Source organism: Rousettus aegyptiacus, unplaced genomic scaffold (assembly GCF_014176215.1).
Source record: "Rousettus aegyptiacus isolate mRouAeg1 unplaced genomic scaffold, mRouAeg1.p scaffold_m13_p_5, whole genome shotgun sequence".
NCBI lineage: Eukaryota > Metazoa > Chordata > Mammalia > Chiroptera > Pteropodidae > Rousettus > Rousettus aegyptiacus.
The window spans coordinates 8,615,584-8,639,958 of NW_023416308.1; the positions used below are offsets into that span (position 1 = coordinate 8,615,584).

The 24,375-nt window shown below is 34.9% G+C and overlaps 1 protein-coding gene and 1 pseudogene across 2 annotated transcripts in view; both read right to left on the bottom strand.

Annotated features, from left to right (window-relative positions):
* The window catches only part of MED13L (mediator complex subunit 13L), a 262,391-nt gene that overhangs the window by 94,137 nt on the left and 143,879 nt on the right, over window positions 1-24,375 (bottom strand). The gene's annotated exons all lie outside the window — the stretch shown is intronic.
* LOC118603630 lies at window positions 4,884-5,002 on the bottom strand (annotated as a pseudogene).

Sequence of the window (24,375 nt, forward strand, 5' to 3'; positions counted from 1 at the left end):
TACATAGATGATACGAGATCAAAGAATTCTAATCAGGGAAGGTAACATTTGGGGGGAAAAAAACAGTTTGATTACATATTCTTATCAGGTAAAAAAGTAAATGAGCGCACATCCCCTGTATGTACCTATTTATTGTTAATTTCCTACATGTACCTCTCTATTTCACTGAATCTAAGATATCATCACTATACATACACTGTCATTTTATTAACCGCTAGGGAAGGGAAAAAGCAATTATAACTTTTATGTAAGAAACACCACAATCTGAGGTATTAAAATGGGGGGGGATACAACTTAGAGCCAATAAAATGTAGTACGTGACTAAAATTAATGTATTTTGTATGTTCTAAAACAAATGCAAAGTTGAACTTTTTTTAATTAAAATGAGCCAAACCAGAAGATACATCTTGAAGCAAGATCTCAACAGGCTTCCAAACTTGGAATTTTTAAAAGGAAGAAAAAAACCCCCGCAAAGTAACACTTTTTCTAGCACTCTGAGACTGTCTTCTGCACACTAGTCTGAAGATTCCCTATCAGAATACAGGATGAAAAAAGGAACAGGTAGAAGATAATGTTAGATCTCAATAAGAGCTTGCTGAATGAAGAAACAGATGCTTTATCTCTATTACATTTATTACACACCACACAAACATGATCTGTGACAAACTCAACAAGAAGGAAAAAAATAGACAATAAATAGTTCTCATAAAGTATCCCCCCTCTCCGAGTTCTTCATTAGACTAATATAACTGTTGGGGTAAAGGGCATAGATTGTAGAGCAGAACAACCTGGGATCTGTAGCATGACTATTAGGCCACCCACTATGAAAAATGCTGGACGTTTCAGTGTTCTCATCTATAAAGTGAAGATAACGGTTCTTATCTCACAGGATTAAAATGGAGGATTAAGTGAGTAAACGCACATAAAGCTTTTAGCAAATGCTCAGAACACAGCAAGACTCAATAAATGGCAACAAAGAGATCATTCGTGGGAATTTATTTCATCTATTAAATTACTTTAGATTATCTGAGGTGTTAGATGGAAAGATGATATTTGAAAGTATCTGACTTAAAACCAGTTTTATTCACCAAAGCCACTTTTAGATATCAGTCACTGAATGTGACACGAATACTTAAGGGATGAACTCTCAGATCAAAATCCATTTTTGCCAATAAACCTGAGTGAAGATCAAATCAGGAAACTGCACCAAAAACTGCACGCTGCCCTCTTTATCTGACATCAGGTTCAGGTGGTAAGGTGCTTTGTTAACCAGTGCTGGGGAGTTCTCTGCACCTCAGATGTGCCTGATAGTTGACAATACTAATGGGACACAGCAAAGCACACTGTCAGCAACGCAAAGCCAGAGGAATCTCCAAAACAGCAAGGCTCATTTTAACAGGATAGTTTTCTTAACAAGTGCTTTTAAAACAAATACCAGTTTAAATAAGATTTTATTGAGAATCTGTTCTATAAGACTATTTTCTGCTGATTACCATTTTCAAATACAAACACTGTTTGTTAACATTTTTCAAATACAAACACTCTCAGTATATAGTTTGGGATTTCCAAAATGATCAACTAGAGCATTCCCCTTGGCATAACCCAAATGTGGATGGTAAAATACTGACGACATTCGTGGTAAACTGGACAGTAGAATCACTGGCCTCTGGACCTCTGCCTGCCTCTGCTTACTGCCTTAGGATTAGTAAGAGCTATTCTTAGGATAAGAAATCTGAATTCTACCTACTACTTTGAATTTACTTTCTACAATGCTTTTTCAGAGTATCAGTGTCTTGGATTTGAACTCTTAATTTACATTTTAAGGACTCTCAGTCTGTGCTCTCCCTGGAACTGTTAAGATTCTAACCTGAAATAATACCTGTTATGTTGTACACAACATCTCCTAGCACAGGCAGCAGCACCCTTTACGTACTGTACATAGTGGCCCACATTAAAAGAACATATGTCCAAGACATAAAACTCTAATGGGGGAAGAAAAGGCAGGGCCCCAATTTGAGGTTCACAATCTGAGAGCTCTGGTTGTACCCTGGAGAATGACCTGGAAACAAGAGCTAAGGTGCTCAAAGAGACTGCAGCCCTGATGTCATGACATAGTCTACAAGAATAATAAAGCTGCCACCTCCCCAAAAGTGACTTAGAAAACCTCGAGGCCCGAGGAACACAGATCTGTCTCATCTGACTTAGACATCCTCTCCTTCCAACAGCTCATAAGCTACATGCTTGTAAGCCAGAAATGTATGGGTAGAAAAGAAAAATAATGCCAAAGGAATCCTGAATGACCCTATTAAAGGTGATACTTGGAACCAAGAACTGTTACCTGAATTCCTCCCCATTCAGAACAATCCTAGCTTTTGTCTTTTTTCCCTAAAAGATGTTGCCTACCCTAGCTTCCTTCACTCTTAAAGTCCTGACAAGTTTTTACAATTGGCTTGGGTTCCCCATTGTCAACCAGCATGTAACTGGCAAAACCCTGCCTGACCCACATTCCTGCCCAAGCCACACAGTCTCAACAAGTGGCTACCAACCACCACACAAGTCCAGAGCAGTAAGGTCTGAGAGGCTGCGGCAGAGTAGTAGGACCAAGGCAGGCCCTGGGATCAATACCGCCAGGCTCAAAGCCCAGCCCCCTTTACCTTGCAGGCTGGCTAACTTTGGGTAAATTACTTAATCTCTCTGTACCCTGTGTTTTACACATTCATAAAATGAGGATAATTATTACCTAACAGCATTGTCATCAGGATTAAACAATCTATGAAAAGTGCTTAGAGAAGCAGTGCACAGTAAGTGCTCAATAAATGTTGATGGTATTTCACACATATAGTTTTATAATGAACAAGAGGCTTACTGGAAAAGAAATACCACGAGAATATCAATTGTTCCTTATTTATCACAAAAGAAATAAAAACGAGGTATTGTTAATTATACCACAATAAAACTGGAAAAAAAATTTAAAGAAGAAAATAAAAAGTATCAGAGGACTAGGCATTAGTTGATAAATCTGCCCGTCCTCCCCTGACTGACTGAGATCCCACACCAAAGACTGGACACTGTGCTTAACACATTAGTTATCGGTTAAGCATCTGGTGAACTAGGCGGAGGGGAGAGCAGGAAAGAACTTCATAGGCACAAAATATAATTACCAGAATCTACTACCTCTTGCAATTCTTGGTTCACAGAATAGAATCAGTGTCAGAAATCATCTGACCCCCCACCTTTATTTTACAGGTAAAGAAACTGATATCCATAAAGGATGTATTGAATCTTCGTCATTATTAAAAAAAAAATCATATTAATGTAAGCAGCATATACATTTGGTATTCTTGATCACTTAGCATATTGAAGATATTATTTAAGAAATCTGGTAGAGCAAATATAAGTCCATATTTGAACAAATATTTTTGCTTAGCTATTAAAAATGGGTGGTTCCCAGTTGTTGGCTAATTATAAATAATACAACTAGAAACATCTTTAAAGAAAAAGTTTTTCTACAATAGCATGTTAACAATGATATTAAGTGAAAGAGTAACGTGAATTTTACAGTTCCCCATGTGGTGGCATAACTTTGTTCAGAAAGACTGGACTCACTGACATTTACACAGTGAATCAGTGTACAGGACACACCCATAAGTGTCACCAACCCTTGCTTTTGTCATTGTATTTTTTGCTTCGTTAATAGATGTGAATTTGTACTTTCCATTTGTTTTCCTCTACATTAAAGTGATAGGATGGGTGAACAAAATTCTTTTCTTGTAAGGTTTCTTATAAAGACAAAATGAGTCTTCGCTTCATAAGTATTGGCTGCTTTTATCGATCAATCAGTTGCACAGAGGAGAAGAGTCTAATTAACATATTCATTTTCAGTACTTTCTGGATATTATACTTGTACTTATGATCAGTCTGTTGCTTTTCTTTCTTCAGTACTGCTGGCTTTCAAGTACTTTTTGAAAAATATTTAATGAAACCACCAAAATACAGATAAATTATTATTGTTTCAATAAGGTCTTTTAAGGCTTTTAAAGCACAGCCAAGATAAATAAATTCTTCTGGTGTACGTGCTTTTAATGAGGATGTCTCATTCCATATTTGACTTTAGTACATATATTTCAAATTACCAGTTTCAGGTTTTTTCCATATTAATATATACTTTTCCCAGAATAATTATTGTAATGTTTCTTTTTCCAATGATGTTATTTCACTCAGATATTTCTAATACAGTTGACTTTGTTTTGAACTATGTATCTTATTTAATGGATTAGTTGAGGAGGAGAAAATTTTAGACAAACTTTCACTTTTTAATGTCTTAGAAACAGGTAAGACAATCACCCCTCATATGTCCTTTTTACCCATGAGACTCATGTCTGATTATTTTTCCACACATACTTTAGTATAATTATGTCAACTTTTATAAAGCATAAGCATCACTCACTCTTGATATGATGCATTAAGGGCTAGAACAGATAAAATAACTGCCAGGGGATATGTCCAAGTGCAAGGGTTATTAAAAGACAGGCAGTTATAATCCCAACACACATTTGGAGTGTGACAGCCCAGAATTTAAATCTCAGACCATATTATTAGCTGTGTGACCTCAAGCTAATTACATAATCTCTCTGAGCTTTACTCTTAACATCTGTAAAATGTGAATGCTATTATCTGTCTCTAAAGGTTATTACAAAAATTAAATGAGATGTTTAACTAATAAATATAAAGTATGTCAGGCAGTCTTCTAAGCACTTTGTAAATATTAACTCATTTATTTTATTTTTAGACATATATTTTTTTTTAGGCATGGCGACCCTTGGTTGACCTCACAGATTGCAAGGACCCTGTCAGTTTACAATCCCTTATTTTTCTATTTTTTACGCTTATAGCACCTTGTCTTCCTAGGTGGTCTCCCATGCAAGTACTAACCAGGCTCAACCCTGCTTAGCTTCCGAGATCAGATGGGATTGGGCTCCTTCAGGGTAGCATGGCTATAGACAAATATTAACTCTTTTAATTCCCACAATAATCCTATTAAGTAGAGACAATAATTACCCTTCTTATACAGATACACTGAAACAAAGAAGTTAACTTTTACTTGTGAAGGTCACACTGCTGGTAAGTGGCAAAGCCAGGATTTGAACCCAAGCAGTCTGCCCTCAAAATCCAGGCTCTTAAGCACCACTCTAAGTGTCTCTCAAAATACTTAAAGCACTTGTCTGGCACTTGGCACAGTGATAGGGATGATGATAAACCGCATGAGTGCCCAACCTAGCATAGCAGCATGCAGCACCCTAGAGGTCAACGATGTCTGGGGGGGCTACAGTGTTGACTAAGATGACACCAAAAAAAAAAAAAAAAAAAAAAAAGATGACATATCAAACACACGAATACTTCTGGAATAAATTTACATAATACAGAAATCTCTAAAGATATGAATCAATACTACTGCTTCAGGAATTTTTTTAAAAATCACCAAATAAGTATTTAACATCACTCTCTCAGCACCAAGAGCCTAGATTTTTCTCTTGGTATTGTTAAATGAATCTTGCAAATAATTAGCAGTTAATATTTTGGTCCTATCAACATTTAACACTCAATTTCAATTATAAACTAGAGGCACTGATTTTTTTTTAACATAGTCAATTTTATTCTCCTTAAAAACTACAAAAAAGTCTTTGGTTGTATAAATATCACTAGCTACATGTCTTGCCAAGAGAGCCCAGCTGGGGGTGGGAGATGAGCGCCAGAACTCTGAAATAATCACTTTAAAATGCTAACGCCCAGGTCAAAAGACTCAGGGCAAGGGTGATGTTAGAGCTGGCAGGGCACCTACCCCAAGTCTGGGGGAGGCATCCCAGCCCTCCAGGAGGACACCAGTCTATGCCATGATGCCCTGGCCGCAGTGGGCAGCACTGCAGCACAGAGCTGCCTCCTTGGGGTCCACAGCATCCGGCAAGGGTCTGCCCAGAAGTACCATGGCCACTTCGCCTTCCTCCTCCAGGCTGGGGCTGGGGGACAGTACCAAGGACCTCAGCTCCTTGGCAAAATCTGGGAGACAGGTGCTAATTTTTAAAAGAAAGTACTCAAGTGTACTTTAAAGGTTTAGAAGAAAAATAATAAATGTATTGTTTTATGTTTACATTTTTTTTAAAGATCAGTATTATTTTTTCTGATTAATAATGTTAAACATGTTCATTGTAGAAAATGGAGAAACACAGGGGTATAGAGAGGAAACAAGAATCACCAGTAATTCAATATCATCTTTACTTTTCAAAGTAGTCTGAGACATTTAATTTTCATATGATGACAGCTTCTTTCTTTCAATTCTGAAAACAGATGAAATTTCATGAACCAAAGTAATTACTGTCAAGGTGCTTCAAGAAAGAAATGTTCTTCAAATAGGTGAAAAACATTAGCTCCACTTATAATTGTTTTAAATAATGCTTTCTTCACTTTCTATGCTTAATGTAAACTAAACTAAGTTCAGTCAACAGACGTGATTGAATTCAATTAAAATGTTTTTAAAAACAATTTAAACACATTTTGATAATATAAGTCATACGTTTAGAAACTGATCACTGAGTTAATGACAAACCTTGGAATTAAAATTCATTCTCTTCCACAGTACAGATAAGGCCGAATTTGATACCACTCAAGCATAACATATTTTAGTTTGGTTCCAGATATGCTAACAAAATAGAACAGAATAGTAACTTTTGTTCTTCTAAATACAGGGTGAAAACAAACTTTCAGGCAAACCCAATACTATTTAGATAAATACCTACTCGAAAATTTACACTTTCAGTATATTAACATCGATCGATGCCCCCAACGGCCTACTGCGATGTCCAAACACCTGTATCAGCCAATAAAAATATTGATAAAAAGTAGTGAAGTAAATTGCCCTTCTCCCCTACTCCCTTTTATACTCTGTCTTATGAAATCTTTTTGGGTTTTCTACCATAAAACCTAAAGGCTTATTTAATATGATTTTATTTTACTCTAATTTATAGGGAAGATAAGATTCTTTATGTGCCTTTCAATTTTTTAAACTAGTAACAAACTTGATGTTTAAAATGATCCTTTTAAATATCTTTTTTTTTTTTTTGCCATTTTGAATCTGTAATCGAATCAGTGAGCTCATATAAATCAGTTTAGTAAAAAAGCACTCCAATATTGTAGTAATTCAGTATTCACATTGGTTTGGTGAAGTGATTCCTTACACCTCAGGAAATTTAACTTGGAAAAGTTTTTAAGCTTCTACACCTTATCTGATTTAATGTTAATCAAGCTAGCAGTGGTTTTTATTGTATGCTCAAGTGGGCTTCTAAATTAAGATGCTGATTTGCTATCTGAAGAATGAGCAGGCTTCTCATTCTGCAGATACTCTTGTTATTGACTCTTTATATCCTTTATTTAATGGCAAAGTTTAAGCACAAGAATATTTTCATCGTATTTCACGAATGGTGATGGAACAAAGCAAAAATTCTTTAGATGAATGATATAAACTTTAGAATTTCCATAAATTTCACACATGTCTATGTACCCATGGCTGATTAGCACACTGCATTATGTTGTACTACGTCAAGGTAAAGGGTAGATAGATTCCTGCGGAGTCTTGGACAGTGAACGTTACCTTACGTGGGCCATGTTCTATTGCCTTCACACTACACCACCATCAGCACCACCACTTAAATTCCAGCCAGCTTTCTGCCCCCAACTTCATACCCTATTTCCAGTCATACCCCCAGTATAAAAGGCACTACTGGCTTACAAATTAGCTCATCAAAGTATGCAGAACAAAATTGATGATTTGAAATGCATGGGATTAAATTTTTATTCACAATGGATGTTGCCTAACCAATCCTGGCTCCATTTTGCAAATTTCCACATTTGTAAAATTTCCTTTAAATTGGAACCAGCAACTGGAGAAAAAGGAAACCTGGCATTAGAGTGCACCAAATACTGGAGGACACGAGTAGACTCATGCCTGGTGGGAAATGTAGTCAGGACTACCACTGAACGCAACTGCTTTTGAGTCTAAAGAAAAACAGCTTGACTCTCTGAGGACAGAATGAAACTAAAATCACAGACATTTATTGTGGAAAGGTCCTTAAAAATGACCAGGTCCAACCCCCTCATTTTCTTGATGAACTGTGGTAAAGAATCAGTTTAAATTATTGCAATCCAAATAGTCAAGTACCTGCCATGTGCTGAGTATTAGCTCATGGATTAGATTTTGTAAAGAGACTTCTTTTGTACACACATAAAACATGCCTGTTTATGAAATATAGTTCATTTTTGAGCTTATAAAATGAACCGAGAGGTAGTACGGAATAGAGGGAAGAACAGAAATCAACCTTGGAACCACTTAGTGAAATTAAATACCGTAGAGCTCTATGCAAATCATTTAATCTTATTTAAAAAGCTAAGGGACTGACTCTCTTACCTCACAGGTCCTTCCAACTCCAGTAACATAATAAATCAGAGTCCACTGTTAAAAAGCATTGAGCAGTTTGAATGTCCACATTTAGAAACTAGGAAACTAGATTAAAATGGGAAAGTGTTTACTTTTCCTTAATTTTATGGTAAAGAAAAATTACTACTACACAAATACAACATTAGAATCTTCTGAATAAAATTTCTGAAAGAATTCATGAGACCATTCATAGTGAATCTCTCTTATGGGTGGGTCAAGAGGGTGGGGGGGGCACTGAAAGAGGAGGGGAGGGGGGATTTCTGTTGCCTTCGAAATGGCCAAATTTTTTCATGGGCATGTTATTACTTTTTATAGTACTTTTTAAATGCCCATTTGAAAAACTTACAAGCATTTAAATCATGGAAGGCAATATGATATAGCAAAAGTACAATGAACTAGAAAAGGAAAGAAAAGATTTCTAGTCTGGCTCTGTCTAGCTCTGTGACCTTAAGAAGTGTATATGAGTTACAACATTCTAGCTTTCTTATAAAAACAAGAATGAGACTGCTTACTGTGCCACCATCCCACTGGACTCAATTTTATACTAACTGGTCTTAGGTTACTTTTATCTCATTTAGTAATTCCGTGCATCTATCAAACACTGAAAGAACAGCAGGAACTAAATAAAAGTAAGAGAAAGTGCAAATTAATTTCCTTATAATGAAAATAATTAACAGCCCCCCCCCCAAAATCTATCAGAGTTCCACAAATGTTTTATTTGCTGAGGAAAAAGAGAGATATAAGATAAATTTGATAAAAACTCAAAATCTATTACTGAAAAAAGTAAATAAATATACATATTTGGACCTTGACCAGAATGTTTTATTAGAATGCTTTCCAAGCATGTATCAGTAATTTAAAAAATTATTCTCAATCACATAAATTATAACTCTGCTGGGGTTAGGTTAGGCTATTGTCTTGTTTCTTAATTGATTTATGGGTCACACTTTCTGTCTCTAAATGCTAACGCAATTATTGATCTCCCTAATGATGGATCTGAATGCATGAAATTATTCTGTGTAGCTTAACATTAATCCTTTATCAGAGAAAAATAAGGTTTGTTACTGCATTTTTCTTCCCAGCTTTATGTAACCAATAACAATGTCATGTGCTTATCAAAGCAGCTTTCTCATAATTTATTATTATATGTGTCTCTACTGCAACTTTCTCCCATTTCAATCTCTTGAATATATTATTAAATATTAAAACTTCAAGTCTTCTTAAGCATTAAAGCGGGCCCAATTTTTGAGCTTTAAAAGATTGCTGTTTTTCTTACACTTAGCCTAATGGAAAAGATGAATAAAAGAGAGCGAAACATTTTTTCCTTCATAATTCTTAGTTAAATGCCACAAATAAACTGTGTCTTTTAATTTACTATTAAGCACCAAACACTCACTGACTTTTTTAGGTAAGCCTTCAAGTGGCAGACGGAAAACCTCACCTCTCTGTCCCCCAAATCTCTATTCTCTTGACCCAAAAATTCAAAGTGATTTGAGATACCTGAACTGAGCAAATTAACAGTCTCCAGTTTGACAGCTCTGGGGTAAGATGCAAACCACGTGACTATACAAGAGCCCTACACAGGGCAGCTTTCCAGCTTCGCCCCTTAGGGCAAGTGCCATGACCACTGCCTATTAATTGGGAGAATGTGCAAGGATGGAAACCTCTTTCATCCTTCTAAGTATGCATTTAAATTCCCTAGTTGGGGCTTTATTGTGCAAGCTTGCTCCATAAAAGAAAAGCACGATTAGGAATCTCCTTCAAAGCCTTGAACAAGGCCATCTCTGCAGTGCTCTTTGTGCCTGGGCTCCACAAACAGTTTGTCCATTGTTTGCAATTAAGACTTTCTAGCCCAGGAGCTAAAGAGTAAATCGTCCTTTTTTTTATTATTATTATTTGTTTGTTCTTTATTGTTTCACAACACTTAACATAACATTAAGTCCCTTCATTTTACCCTTCTCTAATTTTTTCATTTTTTAGAGGAAGACACAGTACTTGTTATTAGTTTGTTAAGAAGCGCAAGAGCCTTGGAAGCAGACAGATTTAGCTCTGCTGTTAGTAGCAGTGTGACCTAGGGCAAGTTACTGTTATCTGTCTGTTATCTCAATTCTATTAACTAAAATTAGGACTATCTCTGCTCTTACCACTAATTTCACAGGGCTGCTGGGAGGAATAACAAGACATAAAGTACCTAACAAGCAGTATGTGTAAAGGTCCTGCCCTTCTCCTGGAAAATAACACTCTTAGCTCTAGCACGTTCTAACTCTGTTACTGAAATTCTCTCGAATCCTTTTTCTCATCTGTAAAAACAAAAATAACACAAAGTCCTAGGTATGCAGTGAAGACTGGAATTTATGGAAAGCAGTTAGCACAGTATCTCAACAAATATTAGTCCTAACATGAATATTTGCTCCCTTCCAACTTGAAGTTGCGCTGCTGAGTATCTCTAATTTGGTTGCTTTTCATTCTACCATTTCAATTTGTCTTTCAGTATACATCTAAACCTGTACTGTAGGTTTCGGGAAGAATGGCTGCCTTTCTGCTGGTGCAGAACTTTTCTGCAAGTTTAAAGTTGATGCCAACTGATTAAACCCATAGAGGGAGGCTATAGCAGCAAGAGCGAGCACTATTAATGCTATAATAGGGTTTAGGTGTTTCTCAATTGCAATTATGTGAGATATACTCTGGTTCTAAATTAACATGAGAGATAGGAGTCTATAGACTATAAATGCTAAAATTATTGGCAGGAGACCAAATAAGACAATACAAAAGGCACTAACCAAAATCAGTCCCTGGATATGTTAATAAAACTTGCAGAAGCAAGGAATCAAGAGCAACAGGGGAAAAGTCATACCCGAACTGCCATAATTTAGCAGCAAGTTTGGACTAGGCCTTCAAAAGCAGGCTTGGATTTTAGAGGTTTTTTTTTTTTTAAGCTTTTAAAGAAGAGCATGTTCTTTGCCCACATTCATTCACTAAAATAAACAAAAACCTCAACAATCTATCGCTATGGCATAAGGCAGTGTAAAGACTATGAGCAAAATTCACTGAGAAGCTCTCCACCACAAATGAACATCTAGACAGTCTGTAGATATTTCATAGTAAAAGCACATGACTTCCCTGACATAAACAAAGCTTGCAAAGCAATTCATCGCCTTTTATACATCTTGGGCTCACAGCAGAGAAAAAAAGACATAAAAAGAATTTCTGTATAACTCTCTGGATCACTCGAGGAGTCCTGTTAAAAGTTGTTATCTCTTACACCTTCCAATTGCTGCTAAGCATTCACTTCTCTCTCTATTCAGCCAAATCTTTTCTTGAGACACCACTGTGATGTGTCTGTTATTGCTAGTTTCCTCACTGTGATCCTACACCAAGCCATCCAAACCTTCAATTTGTCAAAACCCATTTAACTTTATGAATTCCTCTTCTTTACTAGAACCCTCAGCAGTATCTCCCAGTTTTCATCTTCAATGCTTATCAATTTCACAAACTGAGACACTAGTTATATACAGTGTCTTATCTCTAATTGCTTTAAGTGTTTACGTCTTACCTTCCTAATAATGCTAAGTTCTAAGGCAGAACTTTGTGAAGTTATTTTACTCCTGTCCACAAATGCCAAAGCAAGATTATTTAAAAAAAAAAAAAAAAAAAAAACTCAGAAAAGATACAAAGCTGCTCAGGGAATATAGATAATAAAACAAATTCCGAAATTAGTAAATCTGATAGAATATTCAGAGTGAATATAAAGCATCATTTTTGCTTTCAGTTAACAGTCCTACATGCATAAACTTGGACTTATTTTCAACATATCACCACTATGTAATAAGTAAAATAAAGCAATGCAGCAATGGGTAGAGCATGTGCACCATTCGATATACTATCTGCATAAAGAAGGGAAATATAAACATATACACTTGTGTGTATCTGCAGAAACTAATCTCTAGAAAGATAAAATCACACTGGTAACAGGATTGAACACCAGGAGACAAACTGACTGACCGGGTAATGAGTGGGGAAAAGACTGACTTTTTCACCAGTAACATTTTGTAATATTTAAATTTTAAAATATTTACAAGTACTTATTCCAAATAACAATTTAAATGCAATTAAATAATTACTTAAAGAGCTTGTCGGTTAAAAATATCTTTAGATATGTGCATTTTAGTGAATTAACACAAGCATTAAAATGCTCTGCTGTGCATATGCTTCATTATGGACAAGACTCACACTTACGTACCCAATCACGTCTTGGGTAATGGGGGAAATTCTAAATGTTAGCCCCTTTACAATATATTTACATAATTAGATAAATTTTTATCTTGAAAACTTACCTATAAGTCAATAATCACATCTATATTAAATTTATGATCATTAACTTTATTAGTAAAGACAGCATGAAGAAATGAGAAAAACGGTGGTTGTGAAACTGGAAAGATATGGACTTGACTCCTCCACTTGCTAGTTTCGTGACCCTCAGCTAATCATTTAACCTATGTGAACAGTAATTTTCCACTTAAGGGCAGAGGCCAGGGCCAATTCCAGTCTGTCACCTACTTTTTGTAAAGTTTTGTAGGAACACGCTATGTCCGTTTGCTTGCATATTGTCTGTGGCTTTTTTTCGCAGTACAATGTCAGATCTGACTAGTTTTGACAGAGACCATATGCCTTGCAAAACCGAAAATATTCACTATCCGGCCCTTAACATAAAAGGTTTACCTGCCTCCAAGAGTAGAATGCAGACAGATCACCTCTACATTGAAACTTTTTTGTGAGCCTAAGAATGTAAAGCTCCACTCCAACCAGGCAGCAGGTCAAAACTATTTTCAGAATAACATAAAGACATTATCTTTTTCATCTGATTTTCTCCAAATGCACAATGGAGTTTTCCAGAGGCTACATGATGTGTGATGTCACAACAAACTATATGCAGAAGCAGACAAGAAATACAGCTGTTTTCCCTTAAGCCAGACATTAAAGAGGTTTGAAAAAAACAGTGCCAGTCTTCTAAATAGTTTTTTCTCTTTAAAAAAATTGTTATTTTAGTTAAAAAAAGAGGGGGGGCTATTTGTGTTAACATACAATGGGTTTATTATTGTTATTTTTAAAGTCATAAATATTTTAACTTTTTCAGTTTTGATTCTTTGGAGTAAACATTGAGAAGTTACACCCACATAAATAAAAGTTCTCTTGCATGCTCAATAATATTTATAGGTGTTTTGAGACCAAAAGGTTCAAGAAGCACCAGGCATTTCTTAAGGTTGGGTAAAAAAGGGGAAGCCGTACCGGTAGTATCCTTTAGTAACTTACCTTTTTGAACTCACGAACCATGCTTAAAATGATCAAGGAATAATGCAAGCCAGTGCATATTCAATTTAATACTTGATCATAATCATGTGTTCCAAACCGGTACTCTAAGTTTTTAGAGACTGGTTAAAGGGAAAGCTACAGAGATAAAGTTGAAAAGTAAAATCATATAATACCAATTTTCCTATTGTCACATACTGTGTGTTTAAGGGATACCACAATGTCACGTTGTGGTACTCATGTTTAGGAACTCTAGTTGAGTGTGATATTTCTTCCCAATAGTGAAATTAAGGCCTAAAATATTACTTATTCAAGAACCTAACAAATCATTAGTGGAAGAAAGCTGTTATTTATTTCACAGATGTGAAGCATACTTTGATATAAAGCTTAATTTCTAGATTTTGACATTATAAATAAGAAACAAAGGAGGGGAGGTGGCATGCTATACTGAAATTGATATAATGCTTTAAGACCACTGCGACAAAGCTGAAAATTCTCCAGCTAACAGTCCAGTTTTCCCTTTCAGCGAAACTTACCTTCTACATAGTCATTAAAAAAAAAATCTCAGCTCACATAGAAATACTTTAGTCAACTGTCTTCAATTATATGCACTAAGACGATCCTTTGTTTTCTTACCTCCTCGGTAAAAGATAACACCGTAAAGGACACTGGTCAATGTCAGTAGTATATGATAATCCTTCAAATGCTGCCCAACAATGTTCTTTCTGGACTCTTCTGTGTGCAACCAATTAGAAAGGCTTCCTTCCTTCTATGAAGCATGTTCAGATTTCAAAATGTGTTGCAATTCAGGGGTCAGCAATGCAATACAAAGTCCAGCAGGGCAATGTATGCTTTCTACTAGGAAATAGTTGAACTAAAGTGACCATCATAAAGAGCCCAACTTCTCATACTTGAAACCTGAACAAACCACTCAATTATATTAAATAACACTGAGGAAAAAACCACGTAAAACTGTTAATTATAAGAATCAAAGATTTTAACCCATAAACATAACATTTTAAAGGATCATCTTTTAAGATAATAATAGTAAAGAGAGTGGTTTTGTTTTAATATACAAGTCGATATTTTGTTTTATGTCAGGTGACTTTTAAGAACACATTTTCCACTTTGATCCTAGAGCAAACCAAATAAATTTACAACAGAAAGAAGTATGTTCCATTCAGTTCAAGGAAATCTGTAATATCCTTTGTACTAGGAATTCTAATGATGTTGCACAGAATAAAAGGAAAAATAATGATGTGCCCTGGACACCAAAATAAGTATGATTCTCTTTTAAAGATTCAATTTAGGAATAATGTAGAAATGGGGAAAGATGGAAGGAACTAAATTCTCATTTTCCTTAGTACAAATCCAAGAGAATAGAAAAAAAGTATAGTAGTAAAAACATACCATTGATAGACTTAGAAGGGGAGGGGAGGGGTAGAAAAGTTGCCTCAGGGGAGCAGCAACTTTGAGCAGGATCTTATAGAAGAGAGATCAAAGTTAACTGGAGCTGCCAGGGAAGACAGAAAGGATGCGGGGGAGGGGGATGGAGAACATAAACAAAAGAGAAAAGGCGTTTAGACTATGCTAGGAATTGTGAAGAGCAACTTGGGCTGGACGAATAAGCCACCACTAAGGAGCAGGAATGCCAGATAAAGTTCAGGTAATATCCTAAACAAAACTGACATCACATTATGTTCTTATATGAAAGAGGGCTTCACTCAAAATAGTCTAACAGAAGTAAATACAGGGCAGAGTGAACAGAAACAGGAGAAACTCAAGGCGGAAGACCCAGACAGGCAGAAGACTGTAACAGATCAGATCTGAACATTATAACAAAGAGGAGGCTCCACAGTTACACGCTTCATCTTAGCACCCACTGCTTTCTATATTCTTCAGCTATAAATATTAAGCGACTTCATCCTTTACGCAATTAATAACCCCCAAAGTGAAATATATTACCACACTTTATTGACAGGTTCTCAAATATAAATTACTTTCTAAGAACCACACTTAATAAAAGCTTTATTTTTACATCCCCTAAACACTCCAAAAACACCAAAGAGGTAAACTAAATGATCATAAAGTACATTATTTAGAGTTAAAATTTTTTCCTTTGATTCTTTAAAAAGAACTATATAATACTAATAAACATATTTCAAAAACCATACCAGAATACAGGTGACTTCAATCAGATCTTGTAACATTTAATAAAGAAAAGTTCTTTAAAATTCAAAAAAAGTTCATGTCAATATATTACGGGTAAAATCAATATACAATATGGCATTGCTTATATAGTATATCGCTATTATTTAGAAAGATTTAGAGTAGAAATAATTCTTTTAATGCAAATCATGTATATAAAAACTGATTTAAAAATATTTTAATAGCAAGCTCCCTATAGTACAAATTACCAGAAAAATAAAAAAATCATATTTATCTTTATTTCTAAATATTGCTACCAGCACCTCCACTACTAGTGGCAACCAACCACCATTAAAGTTAGGGTCAATGTTGTCACTTCATTTAAATAATGTTACTCAATCCTAAAAAATTTTTTTTAATCTGTTCTATTTAAAACAAACAAACAAACCAACAAACATAGGCTCGGTAATTTTAAGTAGGGTGAAATGTATTTATGTAACCTTTTCTTAACACTTTAAATTATGTTTCATTAAACTGATGAGGTAAAAATGTTACAAAGAATATTATATAAAGTTAATTGTACACCTGAAACTTACTGGATTTCGTTAACCAATATCACCATAAAAAATAATAAAATATTTTAAAATTATATAAAATTAAACAAAAGCACTAATCTCAAACAGATTCTCAACTTTCTTTTAAGAAATGAATATTCTTGTCTAATGGGGAAGAAGAAATGTCCTGAACTCTGACTCTGGCCTGCAGTGCTCTCCCCCCGCTGCCAGTGAGCTACACAGACGCCACCGTCACGTTTTATTGAGAGCCCTGGATCACACCTTTGAAAAGAAAGGACCAAATTGGGTCCTTTCTTTGGTTTGGTCACTTTCTGGACATTCCTTCCTCTTTCCCTCCTGTCTCGTTTCTCATCTTACCTTATCCTCCTAAAGGAAATTAATAAAGATTAAGAACATTTTTATAAAGTTTTAAAAGTGACTCAGGACAGGGCCTTATAAAAATGTCAACTCAGAAAAGAAACAATAAGGATCTTTCATGCCTTTACATTTTTAAAAAAATGTTTAATGTTTATATATTTGGGGATGAGTCTATAAATATTAATATCTTTAAAACATTATAAAGCATAAAAGGTATTAATTAATAAACTGAAGAAATTCACATTCCTCAAATGCTGGAATTACTAAGAAATTAGGAATCATTTCTTTAAGTAAAATATTAAAACGAAAGTCTCCCACCACAAGGTGATTCAGCCATAGAGGCTAAGCAATCCCATTTTAATAGACAAACAATGTAAATCTAAATGAAGCCCAAGTAACATCAGGGTAACAAAGCAATGTGAAGTTTTCTGCCCAAAAACACTCATTAGGTCCCACGTCCAGCAGCAATAAAGTAGCTCCTACCAAACCAACATATTTCTCCCTCCAAACAAAACAAAACAAAACAAAACACTCCAAAGAAATATTAAAATCTGCTCAAATAAAATGTATGCAGGCAGGAACTGAGAAAGGAGGCAAGAGTCTACACTTAGAAAGGAATGGCACTGAGTGAGTTTCCCTTTGTTTTTGTTTTCTAAACAGCTTTTAGCATGAGGGCAGATTTAAACCACATGGGGTGGCTAAAACTGATAGAAACCCCACCTCCAGGCTTACTGGCTTGAAGCAGCAGAGGACTGAGTTCAAAGAGGCCACAGCAGCTAGAAAATGAGAAAGGAAATCCTGAACAGAGTCGGAAAGATAAAACTGCCAAATCTCTGGCTGACCCCTAAATTATGTGCATGGGTCAAATTTAGCCCGGCTGAGATTAAAAGTGGTTCTCAACCAGGGGCAATTTGGCCTCCCAAGGGACATTTGGCAATATCTGGAGACATTTTAGTTTGTCAGAACTGAGGGAAGATGTTTCCTTATCTTGGCTATTGTAAATAATGCTGTAATGAAAATAGGGGTGCACCTATTTTTTTGAATAAGTGTTTTTGTTTTCTTTGGTTAAGTACCCAGGAGCAGAATTCCTGAGTCGGATAATATATCCATTTTTAGTTTTTTGAGGAACCTCCGTACTGTTTTCCACAGGGGACTGACTACACCAGTTTGCAGTCCCACCAACAGTGTACAAGGGTTCAGAATTCCCTTTTCTCCATGTCCTTGCCAACACATGTTATTTATTGACTTTTTAACAACAGACATTGTGACTGGTGTGAGGTAGTATCTCATTGTGCTTTTGATGTGCATTTCCTTGATGATTAGTGATGCTGAACATCTTTCATATATCTGTTGGCCACTTGTACATCTTTGGAGAAATGTCTTCATGTCCTCTGCCCATTCTTTGATCAGATTGTTCGCTATTTTGTCACTGAGCTGTATGATTTTCTTACGTGTTTTGGACATCCACCCCTTACTGGATATATCATTTGCAAACACATTCTCCCATTCAGTGGGCTGGCTTTCTGTTCTGCTGAAGGTTTCCTTCACTATGCAGAAGATTTTTAGTTTGCTGTAGTCTTGTGTGTTTGTTTTGCTTCTGTTGCCCTTGCTGAAGAGGACATATCCAAAAAGAATTACTTAGACATGTCAAATAGTTTACTTCCCATGTTTTCTCCTAGTTTTGTGGTTTCAGGCCTTACGTTTACGACTTGTTAACCCATTTTAAGTTTATTTTGTATATGGTGTAAGAGTGGTCCAGTTTTCCCAGCTCCACTTGTTGAAGAGACTGCTGTTACTCCAGTGTCTATTTTTACCTCCTTTGTCATAGATTAGTTGACCATATAAGCAACGGTTTATTTCTGGGCTCTCTATTCTGTTCCATTGGTCTAGGTGTCCATCAACAGATGACTGGATAAAGAAGATATGTACGTGTGTACACACACACACACACACACACACACACACACACACACACACCCCTACCTCTCTTCCATGCATAATGTATATACACACATACACAAAATAATTATGGGACAAAAAAGAATAAAATCTTGCCATTTGTGACATGGATGGATCTGGAGGGTATATGTTAAGTGAAATAAGTCAGACAGAGAAAGACAAATACCATATGGTTTCACTTATATGTGAAATCTAAAAACAAAACAAAACAAAAACAGACTCATAGGAACAGAGACCAAAGGGATGGTTACCAGATGGGAAGGGATGGGGGGATGGGTGAAAAAAGGAAGGGTGATGTAGTCAATATAAAATTGTGTACAAACTATATTTAAATTTTAAAAAAAAAAAACTGGAGGAGGAGTGTGCCACTGGCTTTGTGTAGGAAGAGGCCAGGGATGGTAAGCATCCTATAATGCACAGTCCCCGCAACAAACACTTCAGCAGAGTACCTTGAATTAAACTATTTTATAAAGCAGGAGACCTAAAAGCATTCAATTTAAAATGCAGCTCTTTTCTAAAATAATCAATTTCATTAATCTCTGAGAATTATCTATTGGATATACTGCAATATATTTCTATGGTGTTTACATTCAGTCCCTGAAGTTTATATGATGAGAGACACTTAGTATGGACAAAATGCTAAATGAGACTGGAGATAAGAGCAAATCGAACACTACTTTTACCAAAAGGTTAATCATTTGAACCTCTATTCATTCATGTCCTGACCCTTCAGTTGACTTTTTTCCCCATGAGGTAGGGGGCCATTAGCTAAGACATATCTTAAGAAAGGTAAAATAGGTGGTCAGCTATGTTATAAAACTAAAGAAGACCTCAAGTTAACCCCCACCTGGTACCAAGTACTTCCTCTCGCCTCTTCCAAATCTGATTATGAAAACCATTACTAAAGTTAACATAATCCCTCTCTCCAGACATGTTCTTTAAACCTTTCATACCCTTTGGAAAAGTAATGGAAAATCCCTTCGATTGGTAATAATGGAGTTCTGCTTCCAGCAAAACCAGAGACAATATACTCCTAGCGGTAGAAAAAGAAAGAAGGAAAGATACATATACATATACATATGCATGCATATGCATACACACAAAAGGGAGTATAAGATATTTTAGAAATAAAAGATGTGTAAACTGAAGTCCAGAGGGATTCAGTCAAGTCCTCAAGATCCAATAAATAGTTAACAGAAGATTATCCATATTTCTGGTCTAATGAACAAGGAGAACTTTGTTTCCAGCTTAGTTACAGTCCTCTAACAGGAATAAAAAAAGGAAGTACAATAATGAGACTCACTTAACCTCTCTAGTATATTAAAAAACAAGGTACATACATCTCTTACTATAAAATGTTTTAAAATCCTTCTTGAAAGTAGACGGTATATAAACATTTTAAAATATGAAAATCAATTACTGATGTAGAGGATGTAAGTTTTTATTATACACTCTTTAGACCACTAATAGGACAAAAAAAAGAGTAAAAACTAATGTTATAATCTTTTTTGGTTATTAAGAAAAAAGTAAAGAAAAAAAAGTTACAACTACCTAGAAAGCATATAGATGTTTTAACTATCATCACCTTTGGTTGAACTGAACTTTCAACTCTTAACATTTAACATTTAACTTTTAACATTCTCTCTTCTATGCATGTTTGTGAAAATACAAAGCTGAGTACCTGGTACATGAATGACATTTAAAAACCACAGACAGTATTACTTTGTTTTAGCATAGGCTCTTATTAAATGTTTGCCTCCTCCATTCCCAGATGCAACACTTTTCACTCTGCAGCTACTTGTAACAAACACAGAAAAAACTACATTCAGTATCTTCAACTCCAGTTGATAACTCAAGTTACTGCCCCCCTGAAATTCACCGCTCCACTGAAACTGCTCCTGCTGTACTCACTCTGTCTAAAGAATTTCCTAAACTACTAGTTCTCTTCTTACATATTTTATATGGCTTCTGCGGCAGACACAGCTAATTAATTCTGAAATTTTTAAAACCCATGGTTTTGGTGACACCAGTCCTTTTGGTTCTCATTTCTCATTGACCCTCCTTAGTCTCCTTCATGTATTCCTCTGTCTCTACTCATCCTGTAAATGTTGATGCGCCCCCCCGCCTCTGCCACCGCAGGCCTCTAACCTCACCCTTTTTCGCTTCACATAATTCTCAAATATATTTGGGTGACAAAATATAGGATTTTTTACATATGTACAACAGATAAATTAGAAAAAAATGACTATTTTATAGATCTGTGAGAAAAAAGCTGTAAAACCATTATACATGTTTATATAAGTCTAAATTGTCCCACTAATACTCTTTAAGGGACTGTCCACCAGCTCGCTAGTCCTTGTTAGCAGATATGTGGCAAAAGTCACCACTGTGCAAAGCAAATTTATGAAGAAAACTGAAAAAATTATCACTACTGATCTTATTTTTCTGAACACCAAGAAGAGATTCCTTTTACCTTTCACACTTTATCTGTTTTACATGTCTGCTTACTCTCTAGATAAGGGATCCCCTTTCCATTAGCTTTTGCAAAGTTAATATTTATATTAACTTACCTACAATACACCTGATACCAGGAAAGATCAAAAATACAAACTGTTATGGGGGCAATTATTTTGCTAAAAGTGGCATTCAAAAACTAAAGTGCATAGACTTAAAATTCTATGATAATCAAATGTGGGCTGAAACTAAATTAGAAAACGAATACCTTTCCAAAAGAAAGAACCTGCATGATTGAAATAATTTCTAAATCGTTTTTAAAATATATTTTTTTACTGGCTTGTTTTTATGCACACACTGGAAGCAAAGTCCTTTTTAATTCAACATACTTTATACTCCAGATATTTTATGTTTGATGTTATTTGTCATAACTCTTTAGGACAAAGTTTTCTTTCCTACTTATTATGTTCCCAAGGATGTGAATAACAAAAGACATGTCGCTATGGAGAAAAAATGATATAAATTTTTTTTATCTTCTTGGACTTGCCTGGTCAAATTTATTATATATATACACATAGATATGTATGTACAGATCTACATATAAAATAGTTTTTCTAACTTTATCCTGAGCATCATCTCATATCAAACTTTAAGAACTCATATTTTAGAGTCTACCAGCAAATGATTTAGTTTTGTTAACAATGCAGAGAGAAATTATAGCTCAAGAAATCATATGTTATTAATCTAACAGGTGAAACCTATTTTCAATATATTCATTTGTTACCACTATTAGATTTTAGTTACATAAAATATGTTGTGTTAAATCGTATTTTTAACCTATTGAACAAAAATAAATAAATGCTAGTATTACTTTATACTTAGAATATTATTCTTTAAAATATATTCCTTTTATTTATATCTAACAGCAGCGAATAAGAGCACTCCTAAAAAATAACGATTTGCATACAAATTTCCCTCTCCATTGGTCACTAAACTGATATATCCCCAAAAAAAAGCTTAATAAAGAAATTTGTTTTTTCTCAGCTAAATTATAAACTAGCCACATAAATTATCTCATTTAATTCTCACAGTTCTCCTCTAAAATAGTAATTGCTATCATCAACACAACATCAGAGGTTGAAAAGTTCAGCTCAGGTAAAACTAAACAATGTATTCAAAGGCAAATAGGCAAATAACTTGTAAAGAGAGGTATGCCCTGGGATCCCAAAGCTCATAATTAATTCTAAGTGTCCTCCTCCACAGTGTCATTACTCTGTCCATCTAAAATGACTTAACCACTGAGATCCTGTTCCCACATCCACCAAGCAGCTTTATTTTTCTACTTGGAGAAGAAAAGTACAAAAGTCATTATACTTAAAGTTTTATTACAGCAAATGCCAACTATTTAAATTTGATCTTTGGTTTAAATTTTTTAATTGTTAATAATGCCTTCTAAAATATTTTTGCAAAATCATTAACATTTATGGTAATAAATGGAAACTAGACTTTTGGGGGTGAGCACACAATATAGTATACAGATATCAAATTATAATATACAGCTAAAATTTATGTAATGTTATTAACTAATATTACCTCAATAAAAATTAATATTTCTACACTACGAAAAAAGTTCCATGTTCAATCATGAGTATAAAGTCTAAAAATAATAAAGCAATTCATACTTTACTCCCAGTTATGTAAAATCAAATGTCCGAATATATTACATGTATTATTTACATCTGCTTTGCTAAAGTTAGAAAACTTCTGGGTTCTAAATGAAGTGCAGAGGTATAAGAATTCTATATAAAATAGACTGATAACTACATTTGACTTTCAAACATTTTTCTATTAAAATACTGATTGCTACTCCTTCAATCACTATTTTATGTGTATGTTTCCTCTTTATCCCTCAAATTCTTGTCAAATCATCATACAAACACCTATACCTATTGATCAAAATATTTAGGCCTAGCTCAGTCAATTCATCAGTGACCAGTTATGCTAAAGCAATTCCATATTCAACCATTCGAACTCATCAACATTAAAAGCCAAAACTTTAACTATTCAGAAAATCTAAGCCCTCTGTAAATTTAAGGAAAACACTAAGATTGTGTCTTAGTGTTAGTTATGCTTTAGTTAGAACAAATTGATATAAAGAAAACAAATTTTCTCTCCATCGATCAAAGCATATGTTAACAGAATCACACTTTTACATACCCAGGCACCGTGGTACCTTTCTAAAAGCATTATTATCCTTTTCAGGCAAAGTTTGATGTACATAATACCTGTGTTCTATTTAAATACAATTTTTTAATAAATCCTAACAAATTTTAAACATACTAAAGAAGGAAAAATATTCACGGAAGTTCATCGTGATTTGGAAAAAAAAAAAAAATGCCAGTCCCTAATTTATCCAATCAGAAAGAAGAAATCCAAATTTTCATAAATTAGGTTTGGTTAATGAGGAGATTCCATACCATTTCATCAAAGTTTAAGACATATAGGTTGCAGAGAAGGCTGCTAATTAAATCTCTGGTAGGAACAAGTAAAATAAAGGTTCCAACAGAGGCAAGAGTTGACAGCTGAAATTCTGACAAACTACCCAAAAGATATAACCTTAGAGCCACCATTTAAGGCTTCAAGTACTCTAATCTGCACCCAGAAGCTGGGACCCTCAGGTTAGGGCAAGTTCACAAATAGTAAAATCATATTAAGATTGTATACTCTGCTCTTTGGAAATGTAATAATCACTATCAACTTATGATTCCAATTAAATCTATGCCATGTTCAGAGGTAAGTGAGATACGTACATATTCGATTTTGAGGGTTTTGTTTTTTGACTCTGGTCTGACTGATCTAAAACTCCAAGCTTGCTTATTATCAAGGGAATGCCTTGAAGCCTTGCATATAACAAATGATGGTTAAAAGTTAGCATGCTTTAGAGAAATAATTCACATTCCTGGTCAAGGATGTGCTGACTAACTTCAAAGGGGCATTAATCAATCCTATAAATATTGTCACACTTGAATTCATTTCACTGTTTTTAAGGTTATGCCATATAACACTTTAAGGAAGAAAGACAGAAAAGGA